The sequence below is a fragment of the Anopheles ziemanni genome, chromosome 2 (assembly GCF_943734765.1).
Source record: "Anopheles ziemanni chromosome 2, idAnoZiCoDA_A2_x.2, whole genome shotgun sequence".
Classification (NCBI taxonomy): Eukaryota; Metazoa; Arthropoda; class Insecta; order Diptera; family Culicidae; genus Anopheles; species Anopheles ziemanni.
Window position 1 is genome coordinate 50,792,364 of NC_080705.1, and position 17,347 is coordinate 50,809,710.

The window sequence follows — 17,347 nt, forward strand, 5'->3', positions numbered from 1 at the left end:
CAACAAGCCCGCCAATATTTTCCAGGCCGTACTCTCTGTTAAGGAGAGAATCATAGATCTAAAGCGGAGGAGGAAGTGTGGAAAGCTCGTCTCCTTCGATCTTTCGCAGGCGTTTGACCGTGTTGATAGGGGCTTTCTGTTTGAATCGATGGTCTCCTTGGGTTTCAATCCGGATCTCGTCTGCCTTTTGAGGAAAATTGGAGAACAGTCCTCTTCTCGTGTCCTTGTGAACGGCTCTCTATCCTCTTCCTTTCCTATCCAACGCTCCGTGCGGCAAGGAGATCCCTTGTCAATGCACTTGTTTATCCTATACCTTCATCCCCTCATCACTAGAATCGAAGGTATTTGCTGCGATCCGGATGACCTGGTCAATGCTTATGCTGACGATGTCTCAGTGGTGAGTACGTCCCCTTCCAAAATTGAGCGAGTGAGAGCGGCAATCGAGGCTTTCGGTGTCTGCTCTGGTGCCAAACTAAATGTCCACAAGACTCTGGCTTTGGATATTGGAGCGGTATCAGACGGGCACCGGCTCTTAATACCATGGCTGCACACTGTGGAGCGCCTGCGGCTGCTTGGAATCCTTTTTTCCAACAACATTCGGGAAGCAGCCGGTCACAACTGGGACCTGGTGATCAACCAGTTTCGTCGGCTGGTGTGGTTACACAGGGTGAGAGACCTGAACCTTATGCAGAAAGTGGTTCTGCTCAACACCTTCTTGCTGCCGAAGCTGTGGTTCGTTGCGTCGGTTGTTGGTGCACGCGCAATGGACACAGCCAAGGTAACTAGCCTGGTAGGGTCTCTCCTCTGGAGCGGTGCTGGCGGAATACGGATCCCACTCCAACAACTGGCGCTGCCCCGAAACCGTGGGGGACTCAACCTCCACATCCCAGCTGTGACGACTATAGCCCTGTTGACCAACCGGTATGTGGTGGAACAGGAGTACCTGCGGATTGGTGCGGACCACATACGATACGCTGACAACCCGCCTGACATTGCAGCCATCCCATCAACATATCCATGCCTTCGGAGTGTTGTCCAGATACTCGCATACGTTCCCTCCACTCTTAAGCAACACCCGTCCACTAGAGCGTTTCGCAAGACGCTAGTGCAACGTTTCCCAAATCCCAAAATCCAGGAACAGTTTCAAAATGTTGTCTGGAAGATGGTATGGAAGAACATCCATTCCCCGAAGTTGTCATCGGAGCAGCGGTCGGCACTGTACCTTGTCGTGAACGGCAAGGTCCCACATGGCGATCTGCTAATGCGGATGAGACGCGCATCCTCATCGTCCTGTATGTTTTGTGTTGAATGTGACACCCTGGAACATAGGTTCACCTCTTGCACTCGCGTTATTGCCGCCTGGGACCTGCTGCAGCAGTGCATCAGGAATGAAGCTCCAGGGTGTCAGTGCTCGTTTCAATGTCTCCGTTTTCCAGTACTCCGCGGAATGAGTACTGCGCAACGAGTAAAAGTGCTTCGTCTGTATGCGAACTACATCATCCATATCATTGGAAACAATGATACTGCGATCGATCTAGCTGTCCTTAAATGTACATTGTTTCTTTGACACTATTGTAAAGACCATATTTATAAGCAAGTAAACTATTTTATAAATAAATAGTATGTTTTATAAAAAAAAAAAAAAAAAAAAAAAAAAAAAAAAAAAAAAAAAAAAAAAAAAAGTAGATAAGCTTCCTATATCAAGCTTAAAATTATAAAGAATCTCGTCAGAATCGCAAGGGTACGAAAATGAAGATTGTTTTTCTAACATAGCATTACCAACAATATATACAGTGTTAGAAAGCTCAGTTGTACAACTAAACTTAATGATGGTATGATCTTTAACTTTACTGTTACTTGCAACATCTATTTCTCTCAGCTCAACTAACCTACAAACTACTTGCTCTAAATGCCGACTCCCTCCTCTAACTAATCTTTTCATTAACTGCGATTTATTCTCAAAAGGGTACGTAGAGAATGTTGAAAGCGGGCCAAATCGTTCTACTTCTGAAGCAATGTGTACATAAATATGACTGAACTGTTCAACAAAAATATTCAGTAGCTCTCCTGCATATTTCCAATGTGCTTTGTATGCGTTTGAAGATAATATCGTCACTGCAGTGTAATAAAGTTTAAAATGTTGGAAAGCCTCGTCACTTATTCTTTTTTCTAATACAGCTATGCTTACATAATGAAGACAAGAGCTCAACTCGGTACCTTTTCAAAAGGGCAAATATTTTAAGGATCTTAATCTACGGGTTATTTCCGAGGGTAATTGGGTGGTCCTATACTAAATGGGAAATTTCTTCCTGGGTATAAGACAGCCATTTAGGAAATGGTTGTAATGTTCCCAAAGACTACCCTTTCAGCAATTTTCGTGTAATTCCTAAATCTAAAGCGTGCAGCGGGTCGCCTACAGGTATGTCTAATACTAAATCTATATTATTTACATCTGATAACGGCGATTCCCGTTTCTGGTGCGTATTAACGTATAAACCACTTCGGAATTCAGCATCGGTGCGGTCTTGCCCAACTCCCTCGAAAACTACCTTTCTTGCGCTGCGTACATGTGTAGCCATAATCTTACACTTCATGCAGCCATGAATAGCATTGTGGTAAGCGACGCCTAAAAACATTCAATAATGATTAAGTACGCATAGGTAGCTAACTGCGATTATCACTTACCTTTGATAAATGCTCGTGCTGGAGAATCTGCGATGAAGGCCCTTATTTTTATTTCAATCTATTTCCCGTTTATTTGGACTCCTTGCTCCTGCACGTAGTTTAACTCCGTAGCTAAACTACGCAGATAACCTTCTGCGTTCGCAGGTTTTGAAGGACCACAATACACAGCCACCACCAAAACTGGTCGTTCAGCAATATTATCAAGCTGCATGAGAATTGGCCACAGCTGTGTTGGTCCACTATTGTGCAATGGAATGCCATCCATTGAAATGTTGATGTGGAAAATATTCACTGTTGGTGTCACATCCCTAATAAACAAAAACATATATATTAATTGGGGGTCCGCGACAGCCGAGCGGTAGCGCCGGTTAGAAAATCGGCCCATGAGCGCCGGGGCTCACCACCTCGACGGCGTGGGTTCGAATCCCAACAGAGACCGGACCCTCCCCTGTACGAGAGGACTGACTATCCACGTACAACAGGGAAACAAGTCTCGTAAGCCCTTAACGGGCAGGCATGACCAAGAGGTCGTTACGCCAAGAAGAAGAAGAAGATATATATTAATTGCAAATAAAATCATAAATAGCTCTACTACAGCATTGCTACCGGACTAGTTTATAACTTACCGATAAGAGTATTGAAGGGATTTTTGTATACCCTGACACCACAATTTCCCTCCAGCTACACTTTCCAGCTCTTTTCCAACATCCACTGGAGTCTTAAGCAATGATCTTGAGTCCCTAGGAAGGATGAAATCTGTTGTGTCCAAAACCAACTCTAACAGATCATTAATGGCATGATGCGAGATTTTGTGATTTAAGGCCTAGTTTCGGAGTCCTTCTTTAAGCAGCAGATTTTTGTTAAATTTTTCAGTCTCATAATCATTTTCGTCGTCAGAGTCGTCCTCATCGTCCTCAAGGATGTATTCGAACGGAAGATTCTCCAAAATCTCGTCTTCACCATCGCCGGCATCACGGTCTGCATCAGGAGTAGTTTCTAGAAACAGGAATAGTGTGAAGGTTACGTTAATCAATTCAGATAAACATTTTGAACGCTACATCATGTTCACTTCTTCACTTTTCCATGAAACATACCTTCTCCCATCCTTTTGCTCGGTCCAGTCTGGTTTTCCTCCTCCCATTCCTTTTCACACGCATCCCACAGTCTTTTGCCAAGTTTACTGGCTAAGGAACTTTTCTTCATTTGCTTAACTTTATACATGGTGCAAAGAAACACTGAACAACACTGTGAAAACCGTGAAAATTAACAAAATCTGGCTGTTACGAATTGAACTCAATGGCGCAACACACCAGATGCCTTCAGCTTCACGCACACTATCAACCGATTTACGAAAGAAAGAGTCAGGGCATAGCAACAATAGCAGCTATCTCGTTCTTGTCCACGGCAGAGGGTCGCGGAGGTGGAATCTCCCTACCCCTCACCTGTAAAGTGGACTAATTCGAGCAAAACCGTTCGCAGGGAAGTTGCTATCGTTTTCGACCCCTACTTTGCTTGTGCGTACAACTGACATATTGGAGTTGTCGTTGGTTAGTTCGTCGTGTTTATACTGTAGCATACGCTACGCACATCACACAATTCCCACGTATCCTTATCACATCACACACTATATTTCAAACCCACATCTCATCACACTTATCACACTTTCTAACAACACAACACAACACGCTAGAACCACACAACGTTCTTAATCCACACTTTGTAACACAATGTACAGTCAGGAAAGTTATGACGAAAACCAGAACCCAGAACCAAAACACAAACCATGTAACTATTACAATGTTGCAGTCACCAACCACTTGTAACCCATAGAAGGAAGAACCTTGACTTAGGTTACAATGTTGCATAACATGCAACGAAAGTCAATGTCAACCCACTCTTAAGCTAATGAGTCATAAATTAGAAAGAACACAACGCCGACCTTCGAGGCGCTAACGGAGCATAGGCATGTGTCATACGACACATGAGCGCATGACGAAGTGACTCAAAGCGGAACCAGGAAAAAGGTCTTTCTCCAGGCAAACCAGGAAAACTCAGGAAAGGATAACAGTAAACAGATGACCATTGTAACAAAGAAACATTTACTATAAAATAAAGATGAGGCTGAACGAAAGCAGTTCAGTCCCTGCCGAATCGTCGAGAAGACACATATCAAAGGAAGTCCTTTTATTTCGACGTTGAAGTTTCATCCGAAGGATCGTTCTACGTTTTTAACAATACAATACTGTTACGTGTTATACGTGAAGTTGGTACATCAATGTTTCTCTTTATCCAAGAGGAAGAGTGTTGTGGTGATATGATCATACGATGAGCAGTCAACGAAGAGCCATAAACCCGGGCTCTCCGACAATGAGTGCCATCGTCGGATGATGCCGTGATCGGATTGAGAAGGATCCTGCTCGAGGATCGTGCTCGAGCACGGGTACGAAGAGGGACCGAAGGGGCTCTGGCTCTCCAACCCCCGGTGCGAGCGGACGTATCAAGCGGAGTCATTTTAATAGTCATTAAGTCTTTATTTGTCTAAACGTCCTTGAATAAAGTTTAAGTTTTTAAAGTGTAAAACATAACAAAGAGGATGAAGCGAATAATATTGCATGGAATACTGCTCAAGGCCATGAAATTGCCCGCCGATGCTGGATGACGGAATTGTTCTTGGATCGGGAGAACATTTGGACCCTTCTTTATGAAGCAATTGATGGAGAAGGCCCAAACGACCGGCTGAATAGTTTTTTAAGGCTCAATCCCCAAGAATTCCAGCATCTTTATGGATTAATTGGACCTAAAATTCAAAAGCAAGACACAAGTTTTCGCATGGCATGGTATATTATTCATACTACTTATTATGCTTCATTTTATATAAGGTTTCTAGAAGCTCAGTGTCTTGTATTGTTCAAGAAATATGCAATCACATTTTCAATGAATTGAAGGAATACGTAAAGGTAGTGGTTCCTCTTGTTCGATATTACTTTTTTATTTATGTTTTTGGGATCCCGACACAGTTCATGGAGAGTGTTTTAAATTTTCTATAACAACGAAGCTAGAAAAAGCTAGATAGTAATAGATAAGAAAGCTAGTAATTACAGGCAAATAATATCAATAAGATTCGTTTTACCACGTTGTTTCACGACTTAGAAAAGATGAGAATAATTTTATCAACGGATTGAATGCTGTATAACTTCCCAGCGAACGGCGGTACACTGAAAATCGAGCAGTTTTTTGCCTTTTTCTTTCGGACCCCCCGATTTCCGCTTAACGGGGGGTCGGATTACACGCACACAACGTTGAGTCAGAGGTGGCACGCACACCAAGCGCGCCAGGCAAAAAAAGAACAAAAACATAGTTGCTCTCTTATTCCGCTCTCTACTATGCCCAGCCCCACTCTTTCTCCCAGCTCGTCTTCAGTTCTCACCAATGCGTCTTTTTCAGCTATTTTGTCGTCATGTTGCCTCGATAGGATAAGTCAGTGCAATAATCAGTCTGGGCTATTTGTCAGTTGTCGATGCCCGAGGTTTAACATCCAATATTAACCTACAAAGAATGGACATCGTTTTCCATGACGTTCCATTCTCTCTCCCATCACGGCGCACGACTATGCTCCGCTCAGGTGTAAACACGGATGGTATCGCTCACAGCTGTTCGAAATCAATGATACGAATGGTGTATGTGTTCGATGCATGCACGGGGTATTGTTTTGATTGCGGAATGTAATTGCGTCAAGCTAATGGAATTCTTCTTCTTCTACTTTGTTTTTCGTACGTTTTACTATAGAATTGAATGAATGAAAGAACAACATTAAAGTAATAAGTGAATATTAATGTATCGCAATGGGTTGAAATATGGTAGCAATGCGTCATCACATTAACGCATCAACCGCAACCATGCCGTTAATCGCTCTATGCACGTGTCAGCATGAGTAAAGGTCCATCGGATTTCGGTTCATGGAGGTGAGCCAGAGCCTTTGCGTTAATTTTCGCCATTCACATTATTGAAACAAACAGAACCGTACAGCGATTGCTACCAATTTCGAACGTTTGTAAATCAGGAGACCTCTACGTTGCTCAGCAATCAGCTGTGCCAATAACATAGAAACAAAATCATAACACATACAAACAACACATAGGTCCAATAAGAGTGAAAGAGATAGCACATTTGAGGCATGCTCTTTTTGCACACAGCTGAAAGCATTGAAAGAGAATCCTCAACACGCATACAATGCATATGCTTTCCGCTTCACGCACACCATCAACCGGTTTTTATTCCGCGTTAACAGCAAATGCATGGCCCAATGAGGAAGAAAGAGTCAAGGCATAGCATCAATAGCAGCTATCTCGATCTTGTCCACAGTGGAGGGTCGTGGAGATGGGATACTTCCTACCCCTCGCCTGTCAAATGAACTGATTCGAGCAAAACCGTTCACAGGGTTCTTTCAAAACGAAATGGTTGACGCTCTCCACAAATTAACTGATAACTGCTCGATAGATTCTTACCAATATGAAAAGTCGAGCACTTCATCGAGCTCTGTCGAGCACACCATCAGTCAGCCAACCCAGAAGTGCTGGGTTGCGTTTGGTATGGTACGCTGGAGCTCGACCGTACCAAGATTTTGGTATGGTACGCCTAATGTGGTCACGCGGTCAGGCGCTTAATGTGAACCAGTAGGAAGAGGAGAATCTCGCCCGGGGCCTCATTTGCTCTTTTACCAATAATTTTTCTTACGGTTTCGGTATTCTTTCGGGCCAATAGTTAAAAAAAACAATCGTTTGTAAACTCGTATAATAATGTACCTTGTGTAAACTCCTATATTTAACCACCTTGAAGTTATGTATACCTCTAATGTAAACACCTTGGGTGAACCACACCTTAGTCTTAAGCATCTGGGATTATGACATATGTCAAAATAAAGCCACGAGGCAGAGTCGCTATAAACCTGTCTCGGTTTACAGTTTACACTTGTTCATGTTGTTGCGAATGCAACTTGCTTTCTTCCTGTTGGTGAGAAAATAAAAGAAGTGATTTCCGTAAACGGCCGTAATGGCACGTTTTAAAACTTTCACTATTTATTTGTCCTTGATTACAGGGAAAAAGGGCTTAAATTTATCGTGCGTTCGCTTTTATACTGGCCGAACGCACGTTGGCCCCCACCCCCGACCTGGCCCGAAGTTGACCGCAGGCCCGAAGATTTCGTGAAATGTTTCTTGTCTGTGGGACGGAGCGTTTCGAGCGTTATGCGTTCGTAACATTGCCCCCCGAGTAATTATGCCGACTGGCCATATTTACTTTATTCCGTCCTGTCTCGTTGTTTACTAACAGCTGTCACTTCGGACCTCGTGCTGGCGCGTCATCGCTTCCATCCTGCTTGACGTCAAGCACAGCTATCTTTGTCGCCGGTCGTTGGAGTAATCCGTTTTGGGTCTGCACCGTTGCTTGCCGCACTTGCCCGTCCTTAGCTCGAATTACTGCGACGATCCGTCCCTTGGGCCAGCTGTTCCTTTGTAAGCTTCCGTCCGCGATACCTGCTTTTACATTTCCTCTCCTTTTAGGCCGTAGTGCTGTGGAACCGTCCTCGAAGGCGATCAAAGGTTTCCTTTCGCGAGCGGCGAAACCATGACCCAATGTCATGGTCAGGTGGTTGGAGAGTAATCGCGCCGCATGGTTGCATGCCAGCTGGCGATTGGCAAAAATACCACATGCGTCTTCCACTGGCATTCGAGCTCGTGATTGGCGGTAATTAAAATTTCTGTCTATCGCTCCGAGGGTGTTGTGTGCTCCCCCATAAGGTGGAATACAATATTCTGTAAAGGCGAATGCCTTGTCACCCAGGATAAAATATGGTACTCTTATTGCATACGGCTCTTGCAGCACTTCAGGTTCTGGAACATCCAGTTGTTTAGTTTCCACCATCGTATACAAACAGGTGTTTTTAAAAGTTCCACCGTCTGAAACCTGGCCACCAACATTGACGTACAGAAAATTGTAGTCCGCATCAACTAGAGCAAGCATAATGATGCTGTGAAAGCTTTTGTAATTGAAATATTGCGATCCGCTATGATTTGGAGCTTTTATGTGTGGATGTGTTTCCCATCAATCGCTATGGCGTGAGGAAAATTCCATCGCTCCTCAAACTTTCGTGAAACATCCAGCCACTCTTGTATGCTTGACGGTAGCTGAAAATATAGTGAAAAACAAGTTGTAATTAGCGAAAGTAATGTAGTTTATGAACAGTTTGAACTGAACCTTTTTTTTAATTTCAGCTCGGAGTACCTCGGAACATATTGAGGAATACTGAACCTGTCAATGCCAAACAGGCATCAAACTCGATCTTCCTAGCCTCTCCCATTCCCGGACCTTCCAATCCTGTTCTAACGAAACGTCAATAGAGTACAATAATTACCATCAAGCTACCATTGCTATTCCTCATCACAACCTTTCCACTTGCCCATCTCCGCTGTATTCTTCGCTGTAACTCACCTGTCCTAATCATTGAACAATACCACTCCCCGATATCTGATCTGTTAAATTCATTTCAAGAATTTTCCATACTACTTCTCCAATTCACAATCCATCAATCCCAACCTCCACCACAAGACGCCAAAGACAACGGGCACAAGAACATGAAATGACTGCTTCCCTCCAATCTTTCCAGGAGATAACGAGCCACCATGTGCAGCGGACGTCATCAATGATCGGTGGGAATGTTGCTCGCTGGATTGAAAGCTATGATAGCACAGAGCAAATTTTAGCGATTGGTCTGTTATTTCAAGCTATGCACAACATTGAATCCGATATTACTGAAAGAAGGACAAACACCAGGGGACACGGAACAGCGAGTGATGTCACTTTTAGGATTTTCTTTTTAGTCTTTAAGTGTAGTTCGTTTTTTTTTATTAAAGTGGTATTTACTTAGGATAGTACAACAATTTTATTTACGTACCATTTAACAATACTACATGTTGGGGGTCCGCGACAGCCGAGCGGTAGCGCCGGTTAGAAAATCGGCCCATGAGCGCCGGGGCTCACCACCTCGACGGCGTGGGTTCGAATCCCAACCGAGACCGGACCCTCCCCTGTACGAGAGGGCTGACTATCCACGTACACATAGGGTAAAAAGTCTCGTAAGCCCTTTACAGGGCAGGCATGACCAACAAGGTCGTTACCCGACAAACAAAGTTGCGCGACGTCGGGTTTAGGTGCAACTTTTTCCATACAAAACGCCCGGGCGATGTAAGTGCTACCCCAGTGCTCCAAAACACCGCGACGAAGCGATGCATCAGGAGGAATTTCCCCATCCCACCCCTGACGGACCCATACTTGCAGATAGAACTGCAACACGGAAAGGTTCGGACCAAGGCGCATTTAACAGGGTAGGTTTGGTAAATGTCGTTAAACTGTTAAAAAACCATGGCTACGATGAAGGCACTTAAAAAATGAGTTATATTAAATACCAATGAAATCAGTTTTCTTAACTGCCAGTATTTTCTATGTATTGCTACGTTAAACGCGGTAAGGGACTTTCTCCCGCGCTTCTCAGGCGAAATTAAACTTCGCAGGAAGTTCTTGAACTTCTTGCTTCAGCGTATATACTCGATCAATAGGTTGAAAATTAGCACTGCACTTGTTTTATCTTGAGCAGTTGCGAGAGTAAGAACGATCGCTCGCATAGCCACCAATCGATAACGCAACGCTATGATGTTCGTTGTATGCGGCTAGGAAAAAATATTGTTTGTTGATTACAACGAATGTGAAATGCCAAAACAATCGCTAGACATCTCTCCTACCATTTTTCATCATGTTTCATAATGGAAAGAAACAAAATGTTATGTCCAAACATGGTGCTAACATCGAGTTTTTACTTTCAGTCGTAAAGATGTATTTGAAAATTGAAAAACACTTTTTAAAGTGACTCAAAGAGAAATAAATTAACCTGATTCAAATATTGAGCAAAATAGCATCAATATGTACAGTTGACAGTTGAAATGACAAATGACAGAAGCGGTTGCTGCATTCCAAATCCATGTTTGGAGATGGGGAGTATTTTGAAAAAATTATAAACTGATTTACGATCACAACTGTACGTTTTTGTTCTCTAATCCCGAAATATAGAAGGCAACCCTCGTATAACACAGCACTTGGAAGTGCAAAGCGTTAATCCGTTCGCGGAGCACCATTCGGAGAAGCGGTCGAGGGATTCTTGAAGGAGTAAGAAGTCAGAAGGAGAGCATATAGGCAGGAATGATTTGACATCGTCACCATACAGCAAGTGTCCGTTTGGAAGCAGCAGGAAGGAATGAAGAATGGATTCGAGGACTTTAGAGATGGCACAGAGGAAGGAGATGCATCTCTTTTTGAAGATTGGGACAACTCGGGCCTATTTCCACAACTCAGGAACCTCTCCTTCGTGGAGGCTGCGCGAAAAGAGACGCGCCAGAATAGGGGCAAGGGAAGTCCCGTATCCGCGTATTACTCTTATCATTAAAAGCAAGTTTTACCTAAGAAATATGATAATTGTAGCAAAGTTCGGATACTTTCCGATAGAAGTACGCGTGTAGCTAGTGCTAAGTTACACTTTATTTAGAATCGTTCGTAAGTGGTTTTCTAAGTGATTTCCAGAGTGATATTCGTAGTGATTTCCTTAGTGGTTTCCAAAGTGCTTTTGCACGTTTGCTCTTCGTGATCTTCAAAATGCTACTGATCGGTGATCGTTAATATTGCGGTGGACAGTGCTCGTCGCAGGGCTGACCCCATGACCGCTCGTACTTTGACCCCGTATCGTAATCGTTATCTTTCTTCGATCTACCTTCGTTCCTTACCACGGGGTCCTAGTTCCTACTTGCTATAAACTCGGGAGCTAGGTTGCCCTCGCTAGCTAGCTCCTTCGTATTCTGTCACTTCGCTGTTGTTTACTTAGCCGCGTGTGTTTACTTGCCAACAATAATAAAAGACTAAAATTCTAATTTACAATGTATACAGATGGAAAACAACCGAATGATGATTCCGCAGAAGAAGGAGCCTACCCTGAGCATGAGTATCATATTTAGGATTAGGACGTTAGGTTTTTTTCGGGATATCCAAGATTAGTTCGTTTGTTATCACTGAAGACACTTGTGGACCTCCGCTCAACTTGTAGGTGTTGTTCGGACAGTTGTAGTTTGCAGTAGTGGCTACCGGCGGATCGATTCGATAGTTTTTGTTCGCTTCAACTTATTGCGCAGGTTCAGAGACGTCCAGTATTGTGGAACAAACAGGATGATAATTACAAAAATAATATGATGTAGGACAATCCTTGGCGCTCGACTGGCGAGGATATGGGCCTAGATGTTTCCTTGCTTAAAACCAAATGAAAACATTTGAATGGAACAATGGAAGAAGGTTGTTGAATTTCGCCAAACTGGAGCAGGTAAGAAAACGATTGTGATATATTAGCAATCCTAATCTATTTTTAGCAATCCTAATCTATAAGCCAACTTGGTTTGCGTTTGACGCTGGAGAATCGATCCATTCGGTAAGCTGATTTTTTATTTTTCTCATGGTGTTGTTGTGTGATGGTTGGGATGGAGTATTGTTCCAGCAAGTGACCGGATCGTTGGTTGGCAGGACGGTCATTGTGCTGCTATGGATTCTTCTGTACCGTGAAATAATAAGAAAACACTTGTTTCTAGTTTGATTCTCGGCAGACGACTAAACATCTTCCGTTCGTCGTGATCTTTATGTTATAGTTAAGGTCTTTGTTTAAATAATTTCTTATTATTGACAAGGAGTTCGATTAAATGGATAAAGGACATTTCCAACATTAAAAAAATAGGTCGAAAGCGCACAAGCCAGAAATCAAAATCATCCGACAAGGTAGACGATGTGCTTTGCTTCAAATGCGGGGAAATGTTTTCCAAGTCAGCGAAAGGAAATGGGTGGTCCAATTGCATTTATTGTCAAGGGTGGTATCATGCGACTTGTGCTGAGACCGTGGAGAAGTGTGATAAGTGCTGATTGAGACTGATTTTTTTCTACAGCTGGCCTGTGAAATATTGAATTCGTTATTATTGTTATTACCTTTTTTGTTTTGATTATTATAAGCGAAGAATTATGAACCCGAAGATAGAAGTGATAACTGAACTAAGAAGTGATGTAAACTGTAATATATGTTGGATTAGTTATGGTCATGAATATTTTTACCATTATTACAGTTATTATTATTATTAATATTACATGCAATGAATTATACTGTGAAATATTAAATTAATTATTATTATTGTTCCTTTTATCTTTATTACTTTAATTCATTATAACTATAATATGGAATGAATTATGATCTCGAACTTAGAAGTAAATGTTAACATTTTTAATCGTTCCAAATAAAAATGTTGATTTATAAAAGCATTGACTTGTTGAATTTCATTAGCTTCCGGTCAAATCACAGGATATTTTCGAGCTTTTTAAATGATCCAAAATTGTTTTTTGAGGAGTGAATTGTATCTTTAATTGAAGGTGGATGTTGCATCTTTGTTGTGGTGCGTATTGCCTCTTTGTTATGGTGCGTATTGCCCCTTTGTTGTGGTGCGTATTACCCCTAGCAAAGGTGCGTTTTGCCTCAACCAGATACAGATCGATCAAAAATTGAACTTTTTTAAAACTGAAAAAATTACGTTTTTCTTAGCAAAACAAAGCCAAAATTCCTGAACTGGTAACTAGTTTGAACCTTAATGCATCCAATTCAGTGATGAAATCAACAATCAAGAGCCAAGTTGTTAGAAAATTTTATAGTTTTCCTTAAGGGGTGCGTATTACCCCATCCACCCCTACTTTAGCCCGACTCTACTGCTGTCTTGCTCTAAGGGCTAGCGCAACATTTAACCCTAATATCTACGACTAAAAACCTACACCGGAAATGTGATCGAAATATTTCCACCACACCGCAATCAATCGATAACGCTCATTAGTTTGACAAAAGCGGTTTAAAAAAAAATTATATGGTTTACAATTAAAACTAATAAGCGTAATCGATCGATTCCGGTACAAAATGCATGAAATATCCGGGTGTGGTGGAAATATTCACCGGTGTAGGTTTTTGGTCGTAGATATTAGCACTCTGACGGCCGGCTACATCTATAGATGTAATGGCTCCGTTTCAGTTTGCATCCGATCACATCATTTTGGTGTGCTGTCAACGTTGTCACCAAACACGCACCACAAACTACTGAATGTAAACAAATATCAAATGGAAAGTAAACAAATTCCACAGTGCACGTTGCTGTTCGTTCGTAAATTCTAATAAAGATTGAAAAACAATGATCAAACAGGGCGGCCAGATACGGAGGAACTAGTGCAAACGCGCCGGTCGCAAAGCGTTGCGACACCGTGAATTGTGCGGTCGTCAAAGTTTTAGGGTTAAATGTTGCGCTAGCCCTTAGAGCAAGACAGCAGTAGTATCGTCGTCTTTTTTCGCAACAAGGCCGTTGATCTACTAATATCAGCGCAAGCTGGTAAAGGTGTACCCACTCACACTCGTTACTGCTGGGCGTCTGGTTTGGCCAAACTATTTTATCGGTACAGTAATAGTGAAACGGATAGAATTTTCGGTCGGAGTGACAAGAATGAAAAGTAATGCAAAATCATAAACGGACTGAGTTTGAAGTGCTCGGTGTTTAGCTTCAGATAAGTATCGATCATGGAACGAACCACACCGCTAAAAAATTTCTGCTTTCTTTTTAGAAACCACCTGGAGGCAATTAGATGGATGGAGGATTTTGGGTTGCTGCGAAAGAACAACATTTGTCCAGGATGTCACGCCGAGATGCCCCTGGTCGAACGAGCAACATACACGGGATGGATGGGAATACCGCTGCCGGACATCGGAGTGCAAAGGGCGAAGGGTAAGTGTTAGTGTAATATCGTGTCTTTCTCTGTCGATCGTCGGAACATGAATGCCCTCTGCACTTGACAAGCTTTAGTTCCTGTCTCATACCGTTGTCACATCTGTCACACGTTGACATTAGTGCAGGGTTGATGCAGAATGATGCATGCACAAGGTTGATATACTACAACCCTCCCTTTGTATAAATAAATGTGTACGCTTCGGTTAGCTACCTTTATTTCTACTGTGTTAATTCAAAATTATTGTCCCTCTTAACTGAACGTTCTCGATAGAACTCTAATGTGCTATAAATTCGTGGTACTTTCCCGGTGGTTGTCTAACTCGTTTGTTCGGATTTGAATTTCTGTTATCTGTCGAACCTGTATCTACTAATTCCGTTGAAGAAGGCCCTTCTATCTTTTTGAGATGAGCTGAGCTTCTCCTGTACTCATTACCGGTTTCCTTTGACTGGATGATCGTATCCCTGCCCATTTTACGGCGGACAATAAATTTTTCATTTCTGAACTCCGTCTCTAGTTTGTTGGTTTTCCTCATATTTTTGGCTAACACGTGATCACCTTCCTCGATCTGGCTTCTCTTCGCCCCGCGCCGTTTATCGGCATACTGCTTTCCCTTCTCTTTTACCAATGCGTCCCTATCTCTTACTTCCACATCTTCCTGAAAAGAGGAAATGGTGGGCAATTTACTTTTGATACGTCGACCAAACATTATTTTTCCTGGAGATTTTCCGGTGGCCGGATGTTTGGTTGCATGATAAGTTAACAAATAATGGTACAATTCCTGTCTCCAGTCTCGTCCCAGTTCTTGCGATATACGCAGGCGTTTCAGAATCGAGCGGTTCTGACGCTCTACTTCCCCGTTCGATTGAGGCTAATAAGGTATCGTATTCATAAGTTTCGCACCATTCGCTTCGCAAAACTCTTTTAATTCAAGACAATCGCCACTAAACTGGGGTGCATTATCAGCTTTCATCGCTGCTGGGATTCCATACCGACTGAATATTATCGATAACTCTCTGATTATGTCACTGGTAGTTGTCGATTCCATTTCACACACTTCCATGAATCGACTGTAACAATCAATTACTACCAACAAGTGTTGTCCCTCTGGTAAGGGACCTAGAAAATCTAACGAAATTGTGTGTCATGGCGAAACGGGTAGTTGACTTCGCTGCAATGGCTCAGGAGATTCTGGTGCTCCTACAAGCATACAACCTCGACAATTCTTTACAAATTGTTCCACCTGCGCATCCATTTTTGGCCACCAAACATGAGACCTCAGATGGTTTTTCATCATTGTAATTCCTGGGTGACCGTCATGAGCTGTAGTCAGTACCTTGTTCCTTAACGAATTTGGAACAATTATTCTGTCTCCACGTAAGAGCACTCCTTTATCACCCGATAAGTTATCGTCAATTTCTCGATCTCTCCACATGCTAATAGTCCTAACACTTCTTGTATTTCTAGATCTGCCTTGCTTTCTTCCTTGATACTATGCCAAATCAACGCTGTGGAACTTGTCGCGTACATAACAACCTCTCGAACAAATATTTCTTCTGATGGGTCGAACGGTACTGCTTCTTGTACTGGTAGACGAGATAGCACATCAGCTACATTGCTTTTCCCTGACATGAAAATAATCTTGTAGTCAAACGCTTGTAGTCGTAGTACCCACCTCTCTATGCGTGCACACGGTTTTGATCGCGGTGAGAAAAGAAAACTCAGTGCCTTGCAGTCCGTAAATATGTCGAAAGATTTCCCCAGGAGGTAATATTGAAATCGCTCCACGGCGCTCTGTATCAGTTAATGCTTTAGAGGCAAAACTAATAACCCGATGATTGTCAGCTTCATCGAACTGAATAAGAGTGGCTCCTAAACCGTACGGACTGGCATCCGTGATTACTGCTGTTCGGTCCTCTACTCGATAGAAACCCAGGTTATCTATCTTTCCCATAGCTTCTTTTATATCATTGAAAGCTTTTGCATGTTCTTCAGTCCATTCAAATTTGATATCTTTATGGAGCAATTGGTGCAATGGTTCATCTAGGGTAGCAAGCATTGGAACAAACTTATTCAAATAGTTTGCCAGCCCTAGGAAACTACACACTTCCGCTTCATTTTTTTGGTTCTCGAAATGATTGGATAACTAGGATTTTGCTTTTTGCAGGCCTAATTCCTTCTTGACTCAGCTTGTGTCCTAAGAACTCTAATTCAAAAAGGCGTAACTGACATTTCTTCCAATTCAACTCGATTCCCCGTTTTTCAATCGACTTAGAACCTTTTCCAATCGGATATCGTGTTCCTGCAAATGTTGTCCTTCAATCAACACGTCATCCAGATACCAAACTGTTCCATCACAACCGGTTAGGGTCTCATCCATTGCTTTTTGGAATAGCTCTGGGGCTGTTACCAACCCAAATGGCAGACGCTTGAATCGGTACAAACCACGTCGTGTTATAAAAGTTGTCGCGTCTCTCGAATCTTCCTCTAACTCTACCTGCAGGAATGCTTCTTTGATATCTAACTTGCTCCACAACCTCCCACGTCCTAACTTGGCCAAGTAATCATCTACTGAAGGCATTGGATGATGTTCCCTTAAGACTGCTTCGTTAACTCTGCGCAGATCGAGACACAAACGAGGCTCCCCATTCGACTTCCCAACTAGGACCAGTGGTGATACCCACGTTGTTGGTCCTCTCTTAATCTCAATTATATCTCGTTTTAATAAATTGTCCAACTTACGGTCGACTGCGGCTTCCAATGGCACAGGAATTCGTCG